We start from the raw sequence: 25,196 nt of genomic DNA, 5'->3' as shown, positions 1-25,196 counted from the left end.
CCCCACCCAGCACAAAGCACACGGATGGGCGTTCCTGCTTAAACTCATGGGTCAAGTGCTCTGCGGTGGGCCCAAGTCAGTCATCTGACTAGGTGGCCATTAGGTTGGGACGATTTCCCGATATCAGAGACCGTGGCTCCTTTTCCTGGATGGGGTCTCCTGTAAGGTAGAGTCTAAGATTTCCTTGTCAATTTGGGAGACTGCTGGTGGCAGACACCGTGGAGACACAAGAACAGGCAGCCGGCTGTCAGGGGGGACCCACGCGTGTCCACCGCTTTCCTCTGGTCCCCGCTGGACCGCATGCCCCATACGGCGCGGGCCACCGCACCATAGGAGGCCAGGACGACCGCGGACGGCACCAAGCGGATGAGCACGCGGTGGCGATCATGCAGCGCTCGCTCGCGTCTCGGCAGCCGCCGCCGCCACAGGCCCGCTCGCCGACGAAGTGATGCCCCTGGCGGGCGAGCCCAGCGCCAGCGCCAGCGCCGCCAGACGTGCCGTTTGCGCCGCAGAGTCGGTGAGGCCGCGGAGCCGGGAGGCGCCGGCCAGCGCGCCCCAGAGCTGCGTCGAGGCGCGGCCGGGTCGCGCTGCGGGCGGCACACGGCTGTGGCGCCACCCAGCGCCGGCTCCCGCAGGACGCACGGCGCCGAGCCCGGCGCCAGCGACGCGCCCCGCTGGGCCTCGCACCGCAGGGCCGGGGCCGCGCAGCGTGGCTAGCAGCGGCGCGCCGCTTTCAAGGTGAAGCCGCCTCGGCCAGGGCCAGGTGGCAGCGGAAGTGGTGCGGCGGCCTGTGCGGGCGCACGTGGCGCCCCGCCGGCAGCCCCAGGGCCCAGCTGTCAGTCAGAGTCGGCAGATAGCACAGGACAAGGACAAAGAGGACCGGCTGCAGGGAGGGCCAGTCAGAGAAGCCCAGCAGGAGGAAGCGCTCCTCTGTGCTGTTTGGCCTAAAGGAGGAAACCTCCCAGAATGTTTGGAAGGAGAAATATAAAAGGGTGACATTACTCCTTACAAGCAAAGGAAAACCCGGGCACGTGGAGTGTGTGGGGGAAGGGATGGAAGTCCCACAATACTCAGCTGTCGACTGTAATCTCGTTTACAAATCTAGATCCTTAGTTTAGGGAGATAGCCAGATATTCGTATACTTCAGTGGCTGTATGTAATAGACTCTATGAGGAAGGTAGTAGAATCTCCATCTTATAGGTGTACGAACTTGGGCTCAGAATGGCTACATTGTCCCAAGGCCATAGCTAGTGAGCAGCCCTGTGGGACTTGTACTCAGGCCTGTCTGATCTCCACCTCAGTGCTCTTTCAACTGCTTCCCTGGTCCTGGTTGTATTCCAAGGGCCAAAGTAGAACTCTAATCTTCCTCCCACATGATCGCCCTTCAGGCATTTGAAGACAGATTTTACTCTGAGCCTCAGTCTTCCTTCTCTGAACTGTGTAGTGCCTATAAACAAGTGCAATATTCCAGGCTTGGTGTCACCAATACTTTGGAAGATAGGAACTATCACCTTCTTTATTTCAGGTGTTCTACTTCTATTGATACAACCCATTATACTGCTGACTACTGAGCGCTCATCTATGGTGAGTCTCTCTTCCAGGCTGCTTCCAATATCTGCGCTCCTCCTGTTTATAATCTAGTGTGATGGTCATGATCAACACAGACCAGCACATGTGAACCAACCTTTAAATAAGAGTTGTCTGGGTCGAGGAAAGAAACACTGAAAAATGACTTGACTTGAAGCTGATGGACCCTTTCAATGAAAAGTGAAATCACGTCAGAGCTACAAACAGTAGCAGATTTTAAAATAAAAACCTGAGTATGATTGCATTGATAATCTACTCATTCATCCATCCATTAAATTGAGAGTCTCCTAAGTTCCAACTACTCTGTGGTACAGAGGTGAATAACATGGGCATATTCCTATTCTCACAGAACCTACAGTCTTGTGGGGAAAACACAATCAACCATAGTCCCTTAATTGTTTTCTAAAATTCTAATGTTCTTTAAGTAGAAAGCTACAAGTATGAACCAAGTTGTATTTTTATTTCTATTACTGCTCAGAAGAAACTGGTTTTAGGTGTCAGAATGACATTTTTTTACATTTGGTTATTTTATTTTATATTTGACATTAATCTATTCAACAACTAACTTCCAGAATCTTCCAATCTTTTCTCTTTTAGTTTAGTTTTTATGTTCTCTTTTGAATTGGAGTAAGGAGTAGCTCCCTTAATCTGTCCTGAGATGTTGAACTTAAAATTCAAGAGATGAATACCTAGAGAGAACATTTTGTTCTAAACAGAGGCTCAATTTGTTCCATTATATATGGTATTGTCTACCTTTCTTCAGTTCTTTTCTTGAGCAATCCTGTCTCTAATTTACATTCTTTTATCTCTTCCAAATATCAGGATCATGTGTCCAGTCAACGTTTACTTTAGATATTTTTCTTAAAGGAACTCAACCTCTTCTTTGTTCCACATATTTAGATTCATTGGAACATAGCATATTTAGCATCTAGTTAAGTATATTTAAAACAATGTTAAGGGACTAGTGGTAATATTTGCATTCGTTGACTTCTATAACGTAAACAAAACAGAAATTGATTGCTAAATATAACTCTCTTCCTGGCTCCATTAAATTGCAAGTTTTAGAAAATACATTTTAAACCCACTTAAAGGGATTTAAATGGATTTTATACTCATTGAAATATTTAAAGGGATGTGCTTTTCTTTTCCATGGATTCGTTCTTCTTAAATACCATATCTGAAACCTGCCCAAATCTGTGGTCTCTAATTCGTACATGTGAAGTGTGTTTTGAGTTAATACTTTGAACATGTTAACTCAGATACTTCATTAACTTTCCATTTATATAGTTCATTAAAAACAGTTGTTTGAATCCCTAAAATAATAACTAAATATTTTTTCTTTTCAAGTTGTTGTTATGTGATGCACAGGTTATTCATTGCCTGTTGTCTTTCACTTTTTTTTTCAGTAAAAGAAGCCTTGAGCCCTATAAAATTTAACAGATGTGGTTTCCCAGAAACTATGCATACCAGAAACTATGCAAACCAGTGAGCTATCGGTGTCTGCAGGTGGGGATATTGTTGGTATGGCTGACATGACAGTGGAATTGGTGAACGATGGAAAGCAAGCTTCTTGGTTCACTTACAAATATAATATATACAGGTAGGCATTTGCAATCAATTTCAATTGATTTTTCCAGGGAATAAGTACTTCTTTATTTTTGCTACTCATTCATATGAACATTTCTATAAGGTATATAATAACTATGTTTGAAATAAGTCACATACATATTTACTTGGATACAGTGTTTTAAATATGGACTGGATAGCAGAACTGTTTAGTCAATTGAAAACTGGTTGTGGAATGCCATGAATTTATTAGTCCTGCTGCATTCAAGTTAGGAGATGGAATCTATATTCGTAATTATCTCACACAGTCCAGAAACTATGTTGTCCATCCATTTGGATCAGATGAGTTCCTATCTACTAGTCATCAAATTGAAGAGAAACAAATATTTTATAAATTTCAATTGTAATAATTTTTTTCACTATTAAGTTTTATGATACAAATGTAGAATGTAAAAATGATATAATATAAAGTCGAACATACTCTGGTACGATAGCTGTGTGGTGTTGGGAAAAAACATAATTACTAATACTAGATCTCAGTTGTCTTATTTTTTCATGAAATGCTTCATTTTCTTCTTTCTCTGTAACTTAATTAAATGTAGCTAGTGACCTATTTACATAAAATGTTTCTGGAAAAGTTTGCTTTTGTTAATAAAATTCTTATTCTTTTTCCCAATAGCCATCCTATATCTCTTCTTTTTGTTTCTTTTGTGTGTTTGTCACATGCTAACAAAATTCACTTTGTCTTTAATGCTTCCTTGACTGTGTTTCTTCCCTTTGCCATGATCGCTTAGTCTATTCTGATTGTCGTCCTGTTTCTGTAATTCATGCAGGACTACTTATCTACTAGGTAGGGTCTGGATTTGGTACTGCTTCCATTATATTTTTTATGTTCAATTCACCTACCTACTCCCACCTCACTCCAGCATCTCTGAGGAGTGGAACTTGAGACGTTGGGGTCTGGGCCAGAGTGTGGTGTCCCAGAAATTTAGGGCTCTGAGAATAGATGTAAGCAAACTACAGGTTTTGCATAGAGACAAAGGTATGATTTAGGAAGCAGTATTTTGGGGAGGTGACAGATCTAAAATTAAGAAAACTGTCCAAATCAGTCATAAGTCAAAAGGGACTAGGCTAGGAAGAAAAGAGAAAAAGGGGTACTATTTTAACAGAAACCTGGGAAGCCACAGGAGACAAGTCGGCAGTGGTCCGGCGCCAGGCTTTGCAGCGCTATGCTTTGGAGAGTCTCCGAGGCCTTAGAAATACACAGGGAGCAGTCGAAGACAACTACCCAGGAGGGACTCCTGCTTTGGCTCCTTGCGCTCTTTCTGTTGCAAAACTTCATCACCCTGTGTTTTTATTTTCTCATTCTACTGTTCTTTTCATGGCAGCCTCAAGGATCCCAGTCCCTACTCCTGCGTAATTCCTTAATCTGTGTCTCCAAAGGGTAGTATTCTCTTCAATGATGCAGCTGTCTGCTGATCACCTTCACTTGTGTGTCGAACCCACACTTCAAATTCACTGGACATCTCCACTCGGATATATATTAGACCTACACCTCAAATGTATTGCTTTTAAACCAATCATGCTCTCCCAAATCCACTTCCAGTATTTAATGTTTCTGATTCCCAGATTCAAGTCTCATAAATCAGTGGTCCTCAGACTTCTAGGTTACTCGGCAAAATCAATTTGGAAACCAATATAGGACTGAAGGTTTCTTATTTTACTGACTAATAGCATCACACACAAAAAAACACTCAAACACGTGAAATTATAACATTGACTCAACATGTGTTAACAAGAAAGTTCATGAGAAAAGTAGGAAGCAATACAGTCTCAGAATAAGAGATACATCTTCAGAAAACAGTTGAAAGATTTACACTAATGTGTTTACACAGACATATTTTTCTCATGATAAAACAGCACTGTTTTACACTCCTTTACTTACGAACTATTTCTCTAAATTTTCTTTTCATCATCACTCTCATATATATCTGGTCAATTCTATCTCTGTAAAAACTCTTTCATGCACTTATTTTAACTTGCTTGTTTTTGTGTGGAGTACATTCTGTAAAAAGATTTTTATTAAAACATAGATAATATACAATATTACATTAGTTTCAGGAGTACATTCTGTAAAAAGATTTTTATTAAAACATAGATAACATACAACATTACATTAGTTTCAGGTGTACACCATAGTGATTCAACATTTATATGCCTAAAGAGGTGATCACCATGGTAAGTCCAGCAACCTATCTGACACCATACTACTCTATCACAATTTTATTGACAATATTCCCCATGCTGTACATTACATCCCCGTGACTTGTTTGTTTTATACCTGGAAATTTGGACTACTTATTCTCCTTCACTGTTTTTTCACCCTTTTAAAAATTTTTCAATCACAATTGACATTCAATATTATTTTGTATCAATTTCAGGCGTACAGCATAATGATTAGACATTTATATCATTTAAGAAGTGATCCCCCTGACTAGTCTAGTGCCCACCTAGCACTATACATAGTTATTACCATATTATTGACTATATTCCCTGTGCTTTACTTTACATCCCCATAACTATTTTGTAACTCAAATTTTACTTCTTAATCCCTTCACCTGTTTCACCCCACCCCCCAACACCTATCCCATCTGGAAACCATCACCTTGTTCCCTGAATCTGTGAGTCTGCTTCTATTTTGTTTGTTTGTTTTGTTCTTTAGATTTCATATATAAGTGAGCTCATGTGGTATTTGTCTTTGTCTGACTTGTTTCACTTATGTAATACCTTCCAGGTCTATCCATGTAGTCACAAATGGTAAGATTTCTTTTTTATGGCCAAGTAATATTCCACTGTATACTTGTGTATGTACCACATCTTCTTTATCCAATCGTCTGTTGATGGACACAAATTGCTTCCACATCTTGGCTATTGTGACTAATGCTGCAATGAACATAGGGGTACATATATCTTTTCAAATTAGTGTTTTGGATTTCTTTGGATCAACACCCGGAAGTGGAATTGCTGGGTCATAAAATAGTTCTAGTCTTAATTTTTTTTTAAGACTTTTTTTTTATTATTGGGGAAGGGGAACAGGACTTTATTGGGGAACAGTGTGTACTTCCAAGTTAAGTTGTTCTCCTTTCAATCTTAGTTGTGGAGGGCACAGCTCAGCTCCAGGTCCAGTCGCCGTTGTTAGTTGCAGGGGGCGCAGCCCACCATCCCTTGTGAGAGTCAAACCGGCTACCTCATGGTTGAGAGGACACGCTCCAACCAACTGAGCCATCTGGCCACCTGGGAGCTGAACAGCAGCTAATTGACTTCATTCTAGTTACGGAGGGCGCAGCTCCCTGGCCCATGTGGGAATCGAATGGGCAGCCCCGTTGCCTAGAGCTCACGCTCTAACCAACTGACCCACCCCTCTGTCCTGTTCTTAATTTTTTGAGGAACCTCCATACTGTTTTTCTATAGCAGCTGCACCAATTTGCAATCCCACCAACAGTGCATGAGGTCTCCCTTTTCTCCACATCCTTGGCAACATTTGTTTGTAAATTTATTGATGATAGCCATTCTGACAAGTGTGAGGTGATATTGTGGTTTTAATTTGCGTTTCTCTGATGATTAATGACACTGAACATTTTTTCATATGTCTCTTTATTTGTTTGTCTTGTTCCTTTGTTGCTTTCAGTTTTATATCCCACATTATCAGTGAAGTCATATGGTTCTCGACTTTTCCTGGCTGACTTATTTCACTTAGCATAATAATAAAAAGATTCATACATGTTGTTGCAAATTTCATATGTCTATTGTCCATCTGTTTGTCCTCTTTGGATAAATGTCTGTTCTAGTCTCTATCCACTTCTAAATTGGATTGTTAGTTTTTTTAGTGTTAAGTTGTGTGAGTTCTTTATGAACTTTAGTTATTAAACACTTATTGGATATATCATTGGTGAATAGCTCCCATTCAGTAGGATGTCTTTTTGATTTGTTGATGGTTTCTTTTGCTGTGCAAAAACTTTTTAGTTTGATGGAGTCCCATTTGTTTACGTTTTCTTTTGTTTCCATTGCCTGAGGAGACATATCAATAAAAAAATTACTAAGGGTAATGTCTGAGACTTTATTCTTCTAGGCACTTTCGGGTTTCAGGTCTTGCATGTAAGTCTTTAATCCATTTTGAGTTTATTCTTGTAATGAAGTAAGAAAGTGGCCTAGTTTCCTTTTTTGCACGTGTGAGTTCTGACAATTAAGTTTGTAAACTCATCCTAGAAAAAGCGCTACATACCTAATTGCTGAATATCACTATGGTCACCTTCGAAGTACTCCCCTTGGGAAGCTATGCACCAATGCCAGTGCCTAGTCCACCCTTCAAAGCAATTTTGGAACTCTTTCTCTGGAATGGCCATCAGAGCTGTGGTCGTATTACCCTTGATGTCCTGAATGTCATCAAAATGTCTTCCTCTCAATATTTCCTTTATCTTCGGGTAAAGAAAGAAGTCGCTGGGGGTCAGTTCAGGTGAGTATGGAGGGTGTTCCAATACAGTCATTTGTTTACTGGCTAAAAACTCCCTCACAGACAGTGCCCTGTGAGCTGGTGCATTGTCCTGATGCAAGAGCCATGAATTATTGGCGAAAAGTTCAGGTCATCTAACTGTTTCACACAGCCCTTTCAGTACTTCCAAATAGTAAACTTAGTTAACTATTTGTTCAATGGTACCAATTCATAATGAGTAATCTCTCTGATATAGAAAAACATTAGCAACATCGTTGCAACAAGTTTGCGAACTTAATTACAGACCTCGTTATCTGTCCAGTTTTGCCAACACCGTTTATTGTATTTGCCCCATTGTATATTTTTGCCTCCTTTTTCATAGGTTAATTAACCATATAGGCAAGGGTTTATTTCTGGGCTGTTTATTCTGTTCCATTGATCTATATGTCTGTTTTTTATACCAGTATCATGCTGTTTTGATAACTGTAGTCTTGTAGTATAGTTTGATATCAGGTAGCATGATACCTGCAGCTTTGTACTTCTTTCTCAAGATTGCTGTGGCTATTGGGGTCTTTTGTGGTTCCATAGGAATTTTAGGATTATTCGTTCTAGTTCTAGTAATGCGTTTGGTAGTTTGATAGGGATTGCATTGAATATGTAGATTGCTCTGGATAGTATGGACATTTTAATGATGTTAATTCTTCCTATTTATGGGCACAGCACATGCTTCCACTTATATATTTCTTTTTCAATTTCATTCTTCAATGTCTTATCATTTTCCAAGTACAATCTTTTATGTCCTTAGTTAAATATATTCCTAGGTATTTTTGATGCAATTGTAAATAGGATTGTTTTCTTAATTTCTTTCTGATAGTTCATTATTGGTGTATAAAATGCAACCAATCTCTGAATATTAATTTTGTATCCTACTACTTTACCAAAAATATTTGTCAGTTGAAATAGACTTTTGGTTGAATCTTAGGGTTCTCTCTCTATAGTATCATGTCACCTGCAAATAATCAAAGTTTTACTTCTTCTTTTCAATTTTATTTTTTAATTAAAGTTTATCGGGGTTTCAATTGTTAGTAAAGTTACATAAATTTCAGGTATACAATTCTGTATTACATCCTCTATGAATCACATTGTGTGTTCACCACCCAGAGTCAGTTCTCCTCCGTCACCATATATTTGATCCCCTTTACCCTCACTGCCACCCCCCTCACCCTTTACCCTCTGGTAACCACGGAACTATTGTCTGTATCTATCAGTTTTTGTTTCTCATTTGCTTCTCTTGTTCTTTTGTTGTTTTTGGTTTATATACCACATATCAGTGAAATCATATGTTTCTCTACTTTTCCTGTATGATTTATTTCGCTTAGCATTATAATTTCAACATCCATTCATGTTGTCACAAATGGTCCTGTTTCATCTTTTCTAACCGCCGAATAGTATTCCATTGTGTATATATACCACAACTTCTTTATCCATTCATCTATGGAAGGACATTTTGGTTGTTTCCATGTCTTGGCCCCCATAAATAAAGCTGCAATGAACATTGGAACACGCTTGTCTTTATGGATAAATGTTTTCAGATTTTTTGGGTAGATACCCAGGAGAGGGACTGCTGACTCCTATGGTAATTCTATTCGTAATTTTTTGAGGAACCTCCACACTGCCTTCCATAACAGCTGCACCAGTCTGCATTCCCACCAACAGTGTATGAGGGTTCCTTTTTCTCCACAGCCTCTCCAACACTTGTTACTATTTGTCTGGATGATACCATTCCAACTGGGGTGAGGTGATGTCTCATGTGGTTTTTATTTCCATTTCTCTGATATTAGTGATGTTGAGCATTTTTTCATATATCTGTTTGCCATTTATGTATGCTCTTTGGAGAAATGTCTCTTCAGATCCCCTGCCCATTTTTCAATTGGATTGTTTGTATTTTTGTTCTTGAGTTGTATGAGTTCCTTATATATTTTTTATATGAGCCCCTTATCAGAGGCACTGTTAACAAAAACCTTCCCCCATTCAGTTGGTTGTCTGTTTATTTTATCGATGGTTTCTTTTGATGTGCAGAAGCTTTTAAGTTTGTTATAGTCCCATTCATTTATTTTAGCTTTTACTTCCCTTGCCTTTGGAGTCAAATTCATAAAATGCTCTTTGAACCCAAGGTCCATAAGTTTAGTACTTATGTTACCTTCTATGCAGTTTATTTTTTTCGGTCTTATGTTTAAGTCTTTGATCATTTTGAATTAATTTTGGTACATGGTGACAGACAGCAGGCCAGTTTCATTCTTTTGCATGTGGCTTTCCGACTCTGCCAGCACCATTCATTGAAGAGGCTGTCCTTTCTCCACTGAATGTTTTTTGCTTTTTGCCAAAAATTATCTGTCCATATTTATGTAGTTTTATTTCTGGGTTCTCCATTCTATTCCATTGGTCTATGTGTCTGTTCTTCTGCCAATAGCATGCTGTTTTGATTATTGTAGCCCTGTAGTATAAGCTGAAGTCAGGGAGTGTGATACCTCCAGTATTGTTCTTTTTTCTTAAGATTGCTTTGGGGTCTTTCGTACTTCCAAACAAATCTGATGATTTTTTGTTCTATTTCTTTTAAGAATGCCATTGGGATTTTGATGGGGATTGCATTAAATCTGTATATTGCTTTGGGTAATATGGTCATTTTAACTATGTTGATTCTTCCAATCCATAAGCATGGAATATCTTTCCATTTCTTTGTGTCTTCTTCAATTTCTTTCAAAAATGTCTTATAGTTTTCAGCATATAGGTCCTTCACATCCTCGGTTAAGTTTATGCCTAGGTATTTTATTCTTTTTGCTGCAATTGCAAAAGGAATTGTTTTTTGTATTTCTTTTTCTGAGATTTCACTGTTAGTATATACGAATGCAATGGACTTTTGTACATTGATTTTGTAGCCAGCAACTTTACTGTATTCGTTGATTGTTTCTAATAGCTTTTTGGTGGAGTCTTTAGGGTTTTTTATATATAGCATCATGTCATCTGCAAAGAGTGATAATTTAACTGCTTCATTCCCAATTTGTGTGCCTTTTATTTCTTTCTCTTGCCTGATTGCTCTGGCAAGGACTTTCAGCACTACGTTGAAAAGCAGAGGTGATAGGGGACATCCCTGTCGTGTTCCTGAACGTAGACAAAGGGCTTCAGTTTTTCACCGTTAATTATGAGATTAGCTGAGGGCTTGTCATATATGGCCTTTATTATGTTAAGGTATTTTCCTTCTATACTTATTAAGTGTTTTAATCATAAATGGATGTTGTATCTTGTCAAATGCTTTTTCTGCATCAATTGATATAATCATATGATTTTTGTCCTTTATTTTGTTTATGTGATGTATCACATTGATGGATTTGCGTATGTTGAACCATCCTTGTGCCCCGGGGATGAACCCCACTTGGTCGTGATGAATAATCTTTTTAATGCATTGTTGCATTCGATTTGCTACAATTTTGTTTAGGATTTTTGCATCTGTATTCATCAGAGATATTGGTCTGTAGTTTTCTTTTTTTGTGTTGTCCTTACCAGGTTTTGGTATCATGGTAATGTTGGCCTCATAAAATGAGTTAGAGAGTACTGTCTCTTCTTCATTTTTTGGAAGAGTTTGAGAAGGATTGGTATTAGATCCTCTTTGAAGGTTTGGTAGAATTCACTAGTGAAGCCATCTGGTCCCGGACTTTTGCTTTTGGGAAGGTTTTGGATGACTGATTCAATTTCGTTACTGGTGATCGGTCTGTTTAGATTTTCCAGTTCTTCATGGTTCAGTTTTGGAAGGCTATATGTTTCTAAGAACTTGTCCATTTCTTCTAGGTTTTTTAATTTGGTGGCATATAGTCCTTCATAGTATTCTTGGATGATCCTTTGTATTTCTGTGGTGTCCGTGATAACTTCCCCTTTTTCGTTTCTGATTTTGTTAATTAGTGTCTTCTCTCTTTTTATCTTAGTGTGTCTAGCCAAGGGTTTGTCAATTTTGTTAATCTTTTCAAAGAACCAGCTGTTTGTCACATTAATTTTTTCTATTGTCTTTTTGTTCTCTATTTCATTTAGTTCTGCTCTGATTTTTGTTATTTCCTTTCTTCTGCTGACCTTGGGTTTCACTTGTTCTTCTTTTTCTAGTTCTTTAAGGTGTAACATGAGGTTATTTATTTGGGATTTTTCTTGCTTCTTGAGATAGGCCTGTAATGATATAAATTTCCCTCTTAAAACTGCTTTTGCTGCATCCAAAAAATTTTGGTAGGATGTATTTTCATTGTCATTTGTTTCTATGTATCTTTTGATCTCTCCTCTAATTTCTTCTTTGACCCAGTCGTTCTTTAAAAGTATGATGTTTCACAATGGGATTTATAGATGATGTAACACAGAATTGTACACCTGAAATCTATGTAATTTTACTAACAATTGTCACCCCAATAAATTTAAAAAAAAAAATGTTGTTTAATCTCCATGTGTTTGTGTTTTTTCCTGCTTTCTTGTTGCAGTTGATATCCAATTTCAAAGCCTTGTGATCAGAGAATACGCTTGGTATGATTTCAATCTTCTTCAATTGGCTGAGGCTGATTTTATGTCCCAATATATGGTCTATCCTTGAGAATGTTCCATGTACACTAGAAAAGAATGTATAGTCTGATGTTTTAGGTTGAAGTGCTCTATAAATGTCAATTATGTCCATTTCATCTAATGTGTCATTTAGGGCTGCTATTTCGTTCTTTATTTTTTGTTTGGATGATCTATCCATAGCTGTCAATGATGTATTTAAGTCCCCTAGTATAATTGTGTTTTGGTCAATTTCTCCCTTTAGTTCTGTTAGTAGTTGCTTAGTATATTTCGGTGCTCCCTGACTGGGGGCCTAAATATTGATGACTGTTATGTCTTCTTGTTGTAAAGTCCTCCTTACCATTATGAAATGTCCATCTTTGTCTCTTGTTATCTTTTTCACCCTGAAGTCTGTTTCATCTGATATCATTATGGCTACACCTGATTTTCTCTGGGTACCATTTGCTTGGAGTATCAATTTCCACCCTTTCACTTTGAGTCTATGCTTGTCCTTGTAGCTGAGATGTGTCTCTTGGAGACAGCATATGGTTGGGTTTAGTTTTTTGATCCAATCTGCTACTCTGTGCCGTTTTATTGGTGAGTTCAGTCCATTTACATTTAGGGTGATTATTGATATGTGAGGATTTCCTGTCATTCTATCTTTAGTTTTCTGGTAAGGCTGTGTCTCCATTGTTTCTTTGCCTTTTTGTCGTTGTCTATTATTCCTGTGTGGTAATATTCTATGATGTTTCCCTCTGTTTCTTCTTTTATTACAGTATATATTTCAGCTCTGGATTTTTTTTTTGAGTGGTTACCCTTAAGTTTATGTAAAAGAAAGTTTGATATTTAGAGTATTCCATTTTCTTTAGCACGCTTACTTTCTCCATTCCCATATTCTGGTTCTGGCCTTTACTCTCCCCCTTTTTATGTTTTGGTTGCCACAAATTGTCCCTGTTGATGGCAGTCAAATAGCCTCCTTTAGTATTTCTCGTAGTGCAGGTCGTGTATTAGAAAATTCCCTCAGCTTCTGTATGTCTAGAAAGGTCTTTATTCCTCCTTCATATCTAAAGGATATCTTTGCTGGGTATATTATTCTTGGCTCATAATTTCTCTCTTTCAATAGTTTGAATATTTGGTTCCACTCCCTCCTGGCTTGTAGAGTTTCTGCTGAAAAATATGATGATAATCTAATGGGCTTTCCTTTGTAGGCTACCGTCTTCTTTTCCCTGCCTTCCTTGAGGGTTCTTTCTTTGTTGTTGATTTTAGACAGCTTCAATACAATGTGCCTCGGGAGAAGGCCTGTTGGGATTGAGGTAATTAGGTGTTCTATTTGCTTCTTGGATTCGAGGATCGAGTTCTGTCCACAAGTTTAGGAAGTTCTCATCAACAATTTATTTGAATATATTCTCTGTTCCCTTCTCTCTTTCTTCTCCTTCTGTTATGCCCATTATTCTTATATTGCTCTTTCTGATGGAGTCAGAAAGTTCTTGTAGAGTTCTTTCATTTCTTTTAAGTCTCAAGTCTCTTTCTTCTTCCATCTGTGTCATTTCCAGGTTTCTATCCTCGATGTCACTGATTCTTCCCTCCATCTGGTGAACTCTACTTCCTAAGCTGCCTATTTCATTCTTAATTTCCTCTGTTGAGTTCTTAATCTCCAGAAATTGTATTTGGTTCTTTTTAAAATTTCAATCTCTTTGGTAAAATGCTCATGTTTCTCTTTGGTTGTGTTTCTGAGTTCATTAAACTGCCTTTCTGTGTTTTCTTGCAGCTCGTTGAGTTTTTACAGAACTGCAATCTTGAATTCTCTGTCATTTAAGTCACATATTTCCATATCTTTAAGTTCCTTTTCTGGAGATTTTTCATTTTCTTTCTGAGCTGTCTTGTTGCCTTGGTTATTCATGGCAATTAGTGATTTATTATTTCTCTTCCTAGACATCTACAGTAGTGGGAGCTGCCACAGGTTGACAGGAAGAGGTCTCTCTTTTGTTTTCCAGTAAGTGTTGGTAGAATATTTTATTCTCTCTCCAACTGCAGCCCTTTTTTCTCTCTCACCATGCAGTGTTATGTTTTATCTGCACTCTTCCAGCTTCTCACACAATGGGGGGATTCCCTGGAAGGCGGGCTTCTCCTCTGTTGACAGTTTGCCTGGGTCATAGGGCCCCGCTTCTCTGTGGTGATGCGGAGAGCTTTTGAAGTTCCAAAGCTCTTCCTGCACTAGATTCAGCGCCTGTGAGTTTCAGCAGTTCTGTTTACTCCTGCAGGGATCCGCCCAGATGGGTGGGGACAGGAGTGGGGTGAGTTGTGAGAGGTGGCCCAGAGTACTGGCAGCGACCACGATCACAGCCAGTCCTGCTTCCACAGCTCCCTCCCCTTTGCCAGAACTAGTTGGGCTGCAAATCTGTGTCTACAGATGACAGTTCTCAAAACAGCAAATTTTCTGTTGCTTTGATCTGACACTGCTACTGTTCCTCTTCTAGCACCGGGCAGGTGGGGGCAGGGCGAGCTCTGGGAGGGGAGGGCGGGGGCGGCTAGTCTCAGTGCCTAAGGCTCCGTTCTCTGCTCGGCTGTGAGGGCTTAAAGCACCGTTTTCAGCCTTCTTCCCTCAGTCTTTGTTCTGAGGTCTCTGCCATGAGCGTTGGGTTCGGCTGTGTTATATGCTCTCCCTTCAGCCCTGTGGGCCATAAGCAGAGCCCTAGCAGTCCGAGTTCTTCCCTCTCCCGCAGCTGTGGTGGTTCCAGGAAGCAGCGAGCTCGGCGCACTGAGCTAGGTCTGCGTCCTGTGCCCGCGCGGCTCCGTCTCTGTACTTCTCCCTTTCCTCCTCCCCTGCTCGTGCAATTTGCTCCCCTTTAGGTGAGTTCAGTAATGTGACTCTTCATCTTGCCTGTGTGCTGTGCAGGGAGTCCTTTGTGGAGTTATAGCTGTTTAATTTGTTGTAAATTCTAAGAGAGATTTCCAGAAGCTCACCTCCTGCTGTCATTTGATGACGTCTCTAGATGAAAGTTTTTTAAATTATATTTTTGGCATAAACTTTGATTTTGCAAATGAATATATGTAACTTACATAAGTTCTAAAGCATAGTTGTGTCAAAACGAACACTCATGTTTTTTACATTTTTATAACGGCTTTATTGCATAAATACGTATATGGTCCTAAACACTATAGTGTTCAGTTTTGCTTGTATTTCTTTCTGTTTAGAACATTTATGTTGTAGACCATAACATTACCTTTAATAGAGTGAATATGTTACATCTCTAAATTAAACAATAAGTAACATACATTAGTACCATTCAGTAAATTGCTTTCACCAAACATTAAGTTCTCATAGTTAAACTTCAGACTCTGAAAATGACAAGATGAGATGTCAGAGGGTTCCTAAATGCCTCTTTCCCTGTTGAAAATCTTCAAGTACCTCATATCTGCATTTAGACTAGGTTTCATTTATTTTAAAAAGTGAACATACTCTGAATTTGAAAGTAGCGTATCTCTTTCCCTCTGTAGTTTTGCTTGTTTTTAAGACTTATAAAGCGTGTCATACTTTATGTAGTCTTCTTGGTCTTGGTTTTTTTCATTCAATAGGTTGCTAGTATATTGATCCACATTGTTGCTTGTAGGTATAATCCATCTATTTTTACTGCTAATGATACTGTACACTTCAGTTATGTATTTACCTATTGCTAAAAGGTATTTGAGTTGCTTTAGTTTGGCGTGTCCATTTTCAATTTGGATAGGTATTTTTAGATTGTCCTTTGAGAGTGGACAAGGTGTTTGTTTGTTTGTTTGTTTGTTTTCCTTTCCAACCTTCAATAAATGAGAATTCACAGTAACATTTTGATTGGGTTTGGCTGGCATTCCTGAAGCAATATTCTAGATCTCATAGTAGTTTTACAAACTCTTTCATTGGCATTATTAGAGAGATGCGAAAGGGGCCTCTGCTCCAGGGAGGACTCAACTGGGGGCAGTGACTAGCCCAATAGCGCCCTATCACTAGGGCCGAGTTGGGAGGTTTGTAGATATCTGAGACATTGGTTTAATAACCTGGCAATATCTCCATAGTGTGATATTTGATCTTGGCAGGCTTCCTGAATTTGATAAAAAGGCAAATGAAAAGAGATCTTTCTGTTCTGCCTCTGAAAGAATTTCCATATCATGGCCCAGAGGGGCAAAAAGATTGATAATGTGGTAAGAAGCAAGGAAGAGGTCAGGTCCCAAGAAGAAATCCTACCTGTGGTCAGTGAAGGGCACCAGATGTCTCGGACCGTCCTCACCCTGGCTTTGGGCTGGGAGGCAATTTCACATAGGAAAGGAGGAGAGAGAGGAGGGGGAAGATCAGAGACCAGATTTTTTATTCTGTTACTTGAAAGGACACTGTTTCTCAGAAACCAGGTCCTCTCTGGGCAGGGAATCCCCTGAATTATTTTTTCCTGGAGGGATCACAGGCTTGCCCTTGGGGTAACTCTATGCTGGAAATCCCCAGCTCCAGTGGGCGGTGCCTCTATTTGCACGTGGAGTTGCATGGCAGTCGCACTTTGAACACTCACAGTCCTGGGGGAGCAGTTTTCATCTACGTTTGCAGCAGGCTGTGACCTCCCTCCAGGCTCTGGCCCTGCAATCACAGGCTCTTTGCTCACCTCTACCAAGTAGGGAAATACATGCTGGTCCAGTCTGGGTGTGCCACCCAGGGATACACCTGCGTACATATAGGCCCTGAAACTCTCTTTGCTCTCCCTCATCCTAAGGTCCCTCGTACCCTCTGCTTTCCTTTAGCTCTCTGTATTCCTTCCCCCAACTAGTTTGCTTAGCAGCTACTACTAAAATGACTGTGGGCGAGTTAGCTTCTTTCTTATCAATAAGGATACTGACATTTACCTCATTAGAATGCTAGAACAGCTAATGAGTTTCCGTTTAATAATGCCTTGTGCAATTCCTGAAACATAATAAATACTCGCTAAATAGTTTCCATTTTTATTCACTTACTTATTCATTCATCCATTTAGTAAATATTTACTATTTACAGCGCCAGACAGCTTGTCCAAGAAGTGCTGAAGATACAAGTTAATGGAGTCACAATCCTGACCCTCAAGATTCCTACTCTTTAATGGGGGTAAAGGACAAGTAAGCAGATAATCCCATTGCTGGAGAAAAGTGCTCCGAGAGGCTTCCAGAGAGAGTATGAAAGGACAGAAGAGCTGCTACGTACGTTGCATATTCTTATAAACTTCATGGAGTTGGGGCAGAGTTGGAGGGAAAGGCGTGCTCAGTGACCTGGTGGCAGAGAGCTTGGCATGTTCAAGGGTAGGCAGGGAGTTCAGGGAACCGTGCATGGAAGTAGCTAAATGACCAGCTCTGCAGCTCAGATCTGGGCTGGAAGGTATAGATCTGGGGGCATCAGCAGACATATACTATTACTGGGAAATGTCATTCCTGGGCTCTCCTTCCTGGAGCTTCTGGCTAAGGGTCTCTGCTTCCCCTGAGAATGAACTGGCCCCAAGATGGTGTAGGCTACTGAGGCAAGAATGGAAAACAAGGAAAGGTACGAGAAGAGAGTCATTTAATTCTAAACAGCTTTAGACATCTACTCTCCTTCTTCTTTCCCTGAAATGACGGGACGATCTGAGAGGGTAACGGGTGCAGGTAAAATTTGAAATGTGAAAGCAGTTTACTTCAGTCAGGCACATACAGCTTTTACTTTCTCTTTTCCCAGGCCCATCCCCCATCCCTTTCCTGCTGCAGGGCTTCCTGTTTATCATCCTCAACCTGATCTGACATTTTCTGCCTAGTCACTGGTGATGTCTCAGAATACCCAAAGCCTATTGGACAGTGGGTGCAGGCCAGCCCCTTTCTGCTGTGCTGCCACCAAAGGTCCCAATCTTGGTTTCTAAACACGGGACAGTAGGAACCTGGAGAGGTATCTGAAAGGAGAATAAGGAACAAAGATTTCCTGCCTATTCCAACAGCACTCTTCCCCTTTCGTACTCATCCTATGTGTTTAAAGAAGCATGCCTAACCCCACAAAATGCGTTCAAATAAAAATCAGCTTTTCCAATTTATATAATGAGCTTCACATAGAAGAACATTGTTCATGTTAAGCTTTTTGAAATATTGGAATATGCTCTTGGATCCCATTACTCTATGTAGGCACTTCTGTGATCCAAGTTCTGCCAGATGGGAACCACTGGAATAATATGGGATCATTTGTGATCCATCCGTGAATGAAGGCACAGTAAAGGCATCAGTGAAAACACAGCAAACGAAGGTGATATCTTGGCCTTTTTACGGGCTTTTTACTTTGAAAACTCTGGAGAACTTTTAATAAATGCTTTTTTTAATAGGTGTTTTGGCAATGTCCTGAGAGTGGGGATAGGGAAGTGATTCGTCTGGAATGGTAGGCAACCTCGTGGTTGAGAGCCCGCGCTCCAACCAACTGAGCCATCAGGGAGGCAGCTCAGCTCAAGGTGCCGTGTTCAAGCTTAGTTGCAGGGGGCGAAGCCCACCATCCCTTGCTGGACTCGAGTAGTTGAACCGGCCACCTTATGGTCGAGAGCCCACTGGCCCATGTGGGAATCTAACTGGCAGCCTTCGGAGTTAGGAGCATGGAGCTCTAACCGCCTGAGTCACTGGGCCAGCCCTGGATTCTTTTTTGAAGTTTGATTCTGAACCTTCAGCTATGGCTCTGGAGCATCCTGTGAGAGCGTTTGGCCTGTCTGACACCAGTGAATCTCCTGCAGTTGTGCTACAACCTACTACAGTATCTGTAGTCACACAGCAGCCTAGCCGACTGTCCCCCGTGTCTTTCCTTAAGGAAAGAAAAGTGTGTAGGACTGTGCCTCTTTGGGACTTTGCTTATCTTTATGTTTTACACCGTATGTCTCTCTGTCTGGTCCCCAAAAGATGGTTTGCAGCCAATGACAAGTAAGATTCCCCACAGGGGGAACAACTCAAGCCAGGCGGACCGAGTGGGGACCCCCAATGAGCTGCCTTAGAAGATCCAAAAAGGAGCCTTGCCTCTCCTTCCCCCCTGCCTGGGAAAAGCTGTTGCCGGCTCTGGCTTTTCCCTCGCACCTGTTTGTGAGAGAAGTCATGAGGAAAACAAAGATCAGTCCTCTCCAGTTATCTCAACAGAGCTGTTACAATATGAGAGACTTGACCCTGAGAAGGTACATACCTTAGGTAAGACATCATGGGACTTTGTGCTCCGGCTGTTTACAGACAAAGGGTGATTGGAATAAACATTTTTCTGCTATGATGTATGAGTCTCACTGACCATGTAAGAAACAATGTTACTTTCTTGTATTTGTATACCTATCAATAAAACCTCCAGTGTGCCTTATTCTACGCTTCAGTCCTCTGAGACTGAGAGGCCCCCTGGCCTTCTGAGATTTAAACTACATTAAGTCTCTGTTTGTTTCTTTCTTAAAACTTAACCCAAAGCCGCCCCTTCTCGCATCCTCACTGCCTGTGTTGCGCTGGACGCGACAAGTATCAGTGGAGGCATCACAGCCACACACTTTAGGAACTCGGAAGCCAGCTACAAAAACTGCAGACCTGTCAGTTACATCTGCATCAGTCATCCCAGTTCAGGCAGAGCAGTCTGTGGCAGTAACGCTGGAACCATCCGTGACAAAAACCCTGGATTCTTTTGCAACAGCAGCAGTGCCTACTACAACAGTAGCGCTGATGTCATCTGAACCAGCTGTACCAATGTCAGTGGCGTATCAGATAAAGTCTGAAATCTTCAAAGAGCACACCTCCAGAGCCATCAAAGGTCATTTTAGAGTCTCCAGTAGCAGAAGTGCTGGAGCCATCAGAAACCTTTGCGGTATCATCAGAGACACCTACTGAGGCACACCCTGAGCCAAGCACGTCAACAACAATGGATTTTCCAGTCATCTGCAACTGAAGTACTAAGATTGCCGGAGCAGCCTGTAGAAGTACCATCAGAGATTGCAGATTCATCCATGATAAGATCGCAGGAGTTCCTGGAGCTGCCCAAGACCACAGCATTGGCGCTGCCAGAGTCATCGGTGGCCTCAGTGATGCAGTGGCCGGGGCCACCTGCGACCTCCATGCCGGAGTTGCATGGCCCCCTGTGACTCCAGTGCTGGAGTTACCTGGGCCTTCTGCTACCCTGGTGCCAGAGTTACCAGCGCCCATTTCTACCCCAGTGCCTGAGTTGCTAGGGCCCCCTGCGACAGCAGTGCCTGAGTTGCCAGGGCCCTCTGTGACATCAGTGCCACAGTTGTCACAGGAACTGCCACGGCTTCCAGCACCTCCAGGGGTTTGGAGCCACCACAGGAGGTACCAGAGCCACCTGTATTGGCACAGGATTTGCCAGGGCTGCCTGTGGTGACAGCAGCAGTAGAGTCGCAGGGTCAGCCTGCTGTAAGAGTAGCAGCAGAGTTGACCGAGCAACCTGTGACGACAACAGAGTTGGAGCAACCTGTGGGGATGACAACGATGGAACATCCTGGGCAGCCTGAGGTGACAACGGCAACAGGGTTGCTGGGGCAGCCTGAGGCAGCGATGGTGCTGGAGTTGCCAGGGCAGCCTTCATTTAGTGGGGCCCTGGAGTTCTCGGGGCAGTCTGAGGCAGCTGGAGCACTGGAGCTCTGGGGGCAGCCTCTGGCAGCAGGGGTGCTGGAGTTGCCTGGGCAACCTGTGGCAGCTGTGGTGCTGGGGATCCCTTTTCAGTGTGTGGTGACAACGGAGCTGTCAACGATGATGACCGTGTTTTAGTCCTTGGAGGTGCCCTTGATGACAGTGCTGGAATCCTATACCGTATTTCCCCAAAAATAAGACCAGATCTTATATTAATTTTTGCTCCAAAAGACACATTAGGGCTTATTTTCAGGGGATGTCTTATTTTTTCATGTACAACAATCTACATTTATTCAAACACAGTCATGTCATCTTCTTCTGGAACATCATCATAACTCTCCAAACCCCGAATTCCGGCTTGAATTTCTGGTGACTCCATTTCCTGTAGAACCAGTGGCCCCAATCTCTCATGTCCAGCAATAGAGTTAAGAATGATGGTCCACACAAAAGCGACAAAAAATTGCAGCCACCAAAATTCAGAAAACGTTTATTTATTTCACATGAGTGCATTAAGTACATCTGTTACAATGCATGACATATTGAATTATGAAGATTCGTATTAGACACAACCACGTCCATTCGTTATTGAGTGCGCGCATAATTTGTGCATTGTGTCTGTACTTGGATTGGTCATTCGGCAATAAGTCTCGAGTTCATCTGTTTACATAGGCATTTACCTCTCGTCCAAAGGTGCTCACTTGGGTATTTACAAATACTTAATTATAATTTATATTATCATTTATTTTAAGTATTCATGTCAATAATAGTATTTATTTATATTTAATTATATACTATTATTATTATTATTTTATAATTCAATATGTCCATCGTGTGTTGCAACAGATGTACTAAATGCATCCGTCCGGCAGATGATCTTAACTGGGACTTATATTTTGGGTAAGGCTTATATTACGAGCATCCTGAACAATCATGGTAGAGCTTATTTCTGGTTAGGTCTCATTTTCTGGGAAATATCGTAATACAGTAGCACAGGAGCTGCTTACTACATTAGTGGGGGAGACTTCTATAACAGTAAGATGGATCTCTTGATGGCCCAAGAATCCCGTATGTTAGCTTCTGACACCATGGAGACCCATATGTTAGCATTCAACACCATGGACTCCCAGATGTTTGCCACCAGGTCCATGGACTCCCAGATGTTAGCAACCAGCTCCATGGACTCCCAGATGTTAGCCACCAGCACCGTGGACTCCCAGATGTTAGCAATCAGCTCTATGGATTCCCAGGTGCTAGCATCTGGCACTATGGACTCTCAAATGTTAGCTTACGGCACCATGGATACCCAGATGTTAGCATCTAGTACCCAAAGTTATGCTATGTTGGGTTCAAAATCTCCTGATCCCTACAGGTTAGCTCAGGATCCCTCTAGGTTAGGTCATGACCCTTACAGGCTAGGTCATGATGCCTATATGTTAGGGCAAGACCCCCATAGATTAGGCCATGATCCCTACGGACTAACTTCCGATCCCTATAGCATGTCACGTAGACCTTAAAGGATAGCACCCAGGTCCTATAGAATAGCTCCCAGACCATATAGATTAGCACCTAGACCCTTGATGTTAGCATCTAGACGGTCTATGATGATGTCCTATGCTGCAGAACATTCCATGATGTCATCTTATGAACACTCTATGATGTCTTATGGGTAGTCTGTGATGCCCCTTGTGGCTGAGGGCTCTATGATGTCAGCTTACGAGTGCTCCATGATGTCCATGGGTGCCAACCAGTCTATGATGTCATCATCCTCTATTGCTGACCAGTCTGTAATGTCATCTTATACTGCTGATCATTCAGTGATGTCTATGGCAGCTGATTCTTACATCGGTTCTTATACTGATACATACACAGAGGCATATATGGTGCCACCTTTGCTTCCTGAAGAGCCTCCAACAATGCCGCCATTTCCACCTGAGGAGCCACCCATGACACCACCATTGTCTCCTAAGGAACCACTGGAGGATCCAGCATTATCCACTGAGCAGTCAGCATTAATAGCTGAAAATGCTTGGCCTACTGAGGAGCCAACATTACCTCCTGAAGAGTCTGGACCACTGCCTGAATCTCCTGTGAATTAAAGTGAGATTTCAGAGCCTTCCGTAGTAGATATGTAGGATATTTTCTTTGTGCCAGGATCGTATCTCGTGAAACTGAAGAATGGAATAACGGACCAAGGAGAGGTGAGGAGTTGTAAAAGAGGATAGTTTTGTTTTTTTTTCCTGTCCTTTTTTTTATTTTTTTATTTTCAGGTGAACAAGACAAAATAATACTTAGACGTTTATCATTTATATCCCTCACACTGTGTGAACCCCCTCCTCCCATCCACTATCCCTCTGACATCGCACAGAGCTATTCCATTTCCACTGTCTCTATTCCTAATGTTGTACTCCACTTCTTGTAAGTATATACATATATATATATATATATATATATATATATATATATATATATATATATATATATATATATATATAATTATAGTTGGCATTCATTAATGTTCAGCTTCAGCTTCAGGTGTACAGTGCAGTGATCAGGCATCTACATCATCCCTAAGGTGGTCTCCCAAATGGGACAAGTGTCCATCGGATACCCTACAAAATCTTTGCAACATTATTGATTACATTCCCCAAATTAATTTTCAAAACCCCGTGGCCTTCTTGTGGTTACTGACTGTTTTCTAATCCCCTCACCTTCCCCCTTATCCCCACCCTCCTCCCATCTAGCAACCCTCAGTTTTTCCTCTGTCTCCAAAACTGTTTCTGATTAGTTCATTCACTTATTCTTTTCTTTAGATAACGCATATAAGTGAGATCATATGGTATTTGTCTTTCTCTGTCTGACTTATTTCACTTGACATAATGTTCTCTAGGTCCATCCATGTTGTTGCAAATGGTAAGTTTTCTTTCTTCTTTATGGCTGCGTAATACTCCATTGTATAAATATACCACAGTTTCTTAATCCAGTCATCTACCGATGGGCATTTCGTTTGCTTCCATGTCTTGGCTATTGTGTATAGTGCTGCAATAAACAGGAGTGCATAAAGTTTTTTGAATTAGAGTTTTGGATTTCTCCAGATAGATACCTAGGAGTGGAATTGCTGGATCATAAGGTAGTTCCATTTTCAGACTTTTGAGCTACCTCCATACTGTTTTCCACAGTGGCTGCACCAATCTGCAATCCCACCAACAGTGCACAAGCGTTCCTTTTTCTCCACATCCGCGCCAGCACTTGTTTGTTGATTTATTGATGATAGCCATTTTGACTGGGGTGAGGTGGTATTCTCATTGTGGTTTTTATTTGCATTTCTCTGATGGTTAGCGAGGTTGAGCATTTCTTCATATGTCTGTTTGCCATCTGTATGTCCTTTTTAGAAAAATGTCTCTTCATGTCCTCTGCCCATTTTTTAGTGGGTTGTTTGTTTTTTTGGAGTTGAGTTGAGTGAGTTTTTTATAAATTTGTGATAGTAACCCCTTATCAGATATATCATTGGCAAATATCTTCTCCCATTCAGTAGGATCCCTTTTTGTTTTATTGATGATTTCCTTTGCTGTGAAAAAACTTTTTAGTTTTATGTAATCCCACATGTTTATTTTTTCTCTTACTTCCCTTGCCCAAGGGGATATATCAGTAAAAATCTTACTCCGGGTAATGTCTATGAAGTTTCTTCCTATATTTTCTTCTAGGAATTTTATGGTTTCAGATCTTACATTTAAGTCTTTAAGCCATTTTGAGTTTATTTTTGTATATGGTGTAAGGAGGTGGTCCAGCTTCATTTTTTTGCATGTGTCTGTCCAGGTTTCCCAGCACTGTTTATTGAATAGACTGTCTTTACCCCACCATACATTCTTGCTTCCATTGTCATAGATTAAATGGCCATATAGGCCTGGATTTATTTCTGGACTCTCTATTCTGTTCCATTGATCTGTGGGTCTGTTTTTATGCCAGTACCATGCTGTTTTGATTACTGTAGCCCTGTAGTATAATTTGATGTCAGGTATTGTTATACCACCCACTTTGTTCTTATTTATCAAGATTGCTGAGGCTATCCAGGGTCTTTTATGGTCCCGTATAAATTTTAGGATTATATGTTCCATTTCTGGGAAAAAAGTTGTTGGTAGTTTGATAGGAATTGTGTTGAATATGTATATTGCCTTAGGCAGTATGGACATTTTAACTATATTAATTCCTCCTATCCATGGACATGGTATGTGTTTCCATGTATTTGTATCTTCTTTCATTTCTTTCTTCAGTGTCTTATAATTTTCTGAGTACAGATCTTTTACTTCTTTGGTTAAATTTATTCCCAGTTATTTTAGAGTCTTTGAAGCAATTGTAAATGGGATTTTTTTTTTTTCTCCTTCTAATGTTTTATTAT

The 25,196-nt window shown here is 40.9% G+C and overlaps 1 long non-coding RNA gene across 4 annotated transcripts; it reads left to right on the top strand.

Moving 5' to 3' along the window:
- Positions 1–577: 577 nt before the first annotated feature.
- On the top strand, positions 578–19,595 carry LOC141571608 (uncharacterized). Of its 4 annotated transcripts, XR_016020374.1 has the most exons (5): positions 578–738; positions 1,526–1,584; positions 2,994–3,187; positions 17,223–17,401; positions 17,910–19,595. It is a non-coding gene; the product is annotated as an uncharacterized LOC141571608 (long non-coding RNA). The 4 variants fall into 4 exon arrangements; XR_012496509.2 differs by lacking the exon at positions 578–738 and having other exon boundaries at positions 801–1,903; XR_012496510.2 differs by lacking the exon at positions 578–738 and having other exon boundaries at positions 804–1,584.
- Positions 19,596–25,196: the final 5,601 nt, after the last annotated feature.

Source organism: Rhinolophus sinicus, chromosome 2, assembly GCF_057876585.1.
Source record: "Rhinolophus sinicus isolate RSI-liver-muscle chromosome 2, RSI-T2T, whole genome shotgun sequence".
Classification (NCBI taxonomy): Eukaryota; Metazoa; Chordata; class Mammalia; order Chiroptera; family Rhinolophidae; genus Rhinolophus; species Rhinolophus sinicus.
This window is presented reverse-complemented; position numbering and strand designations above follow the sequence as displayed.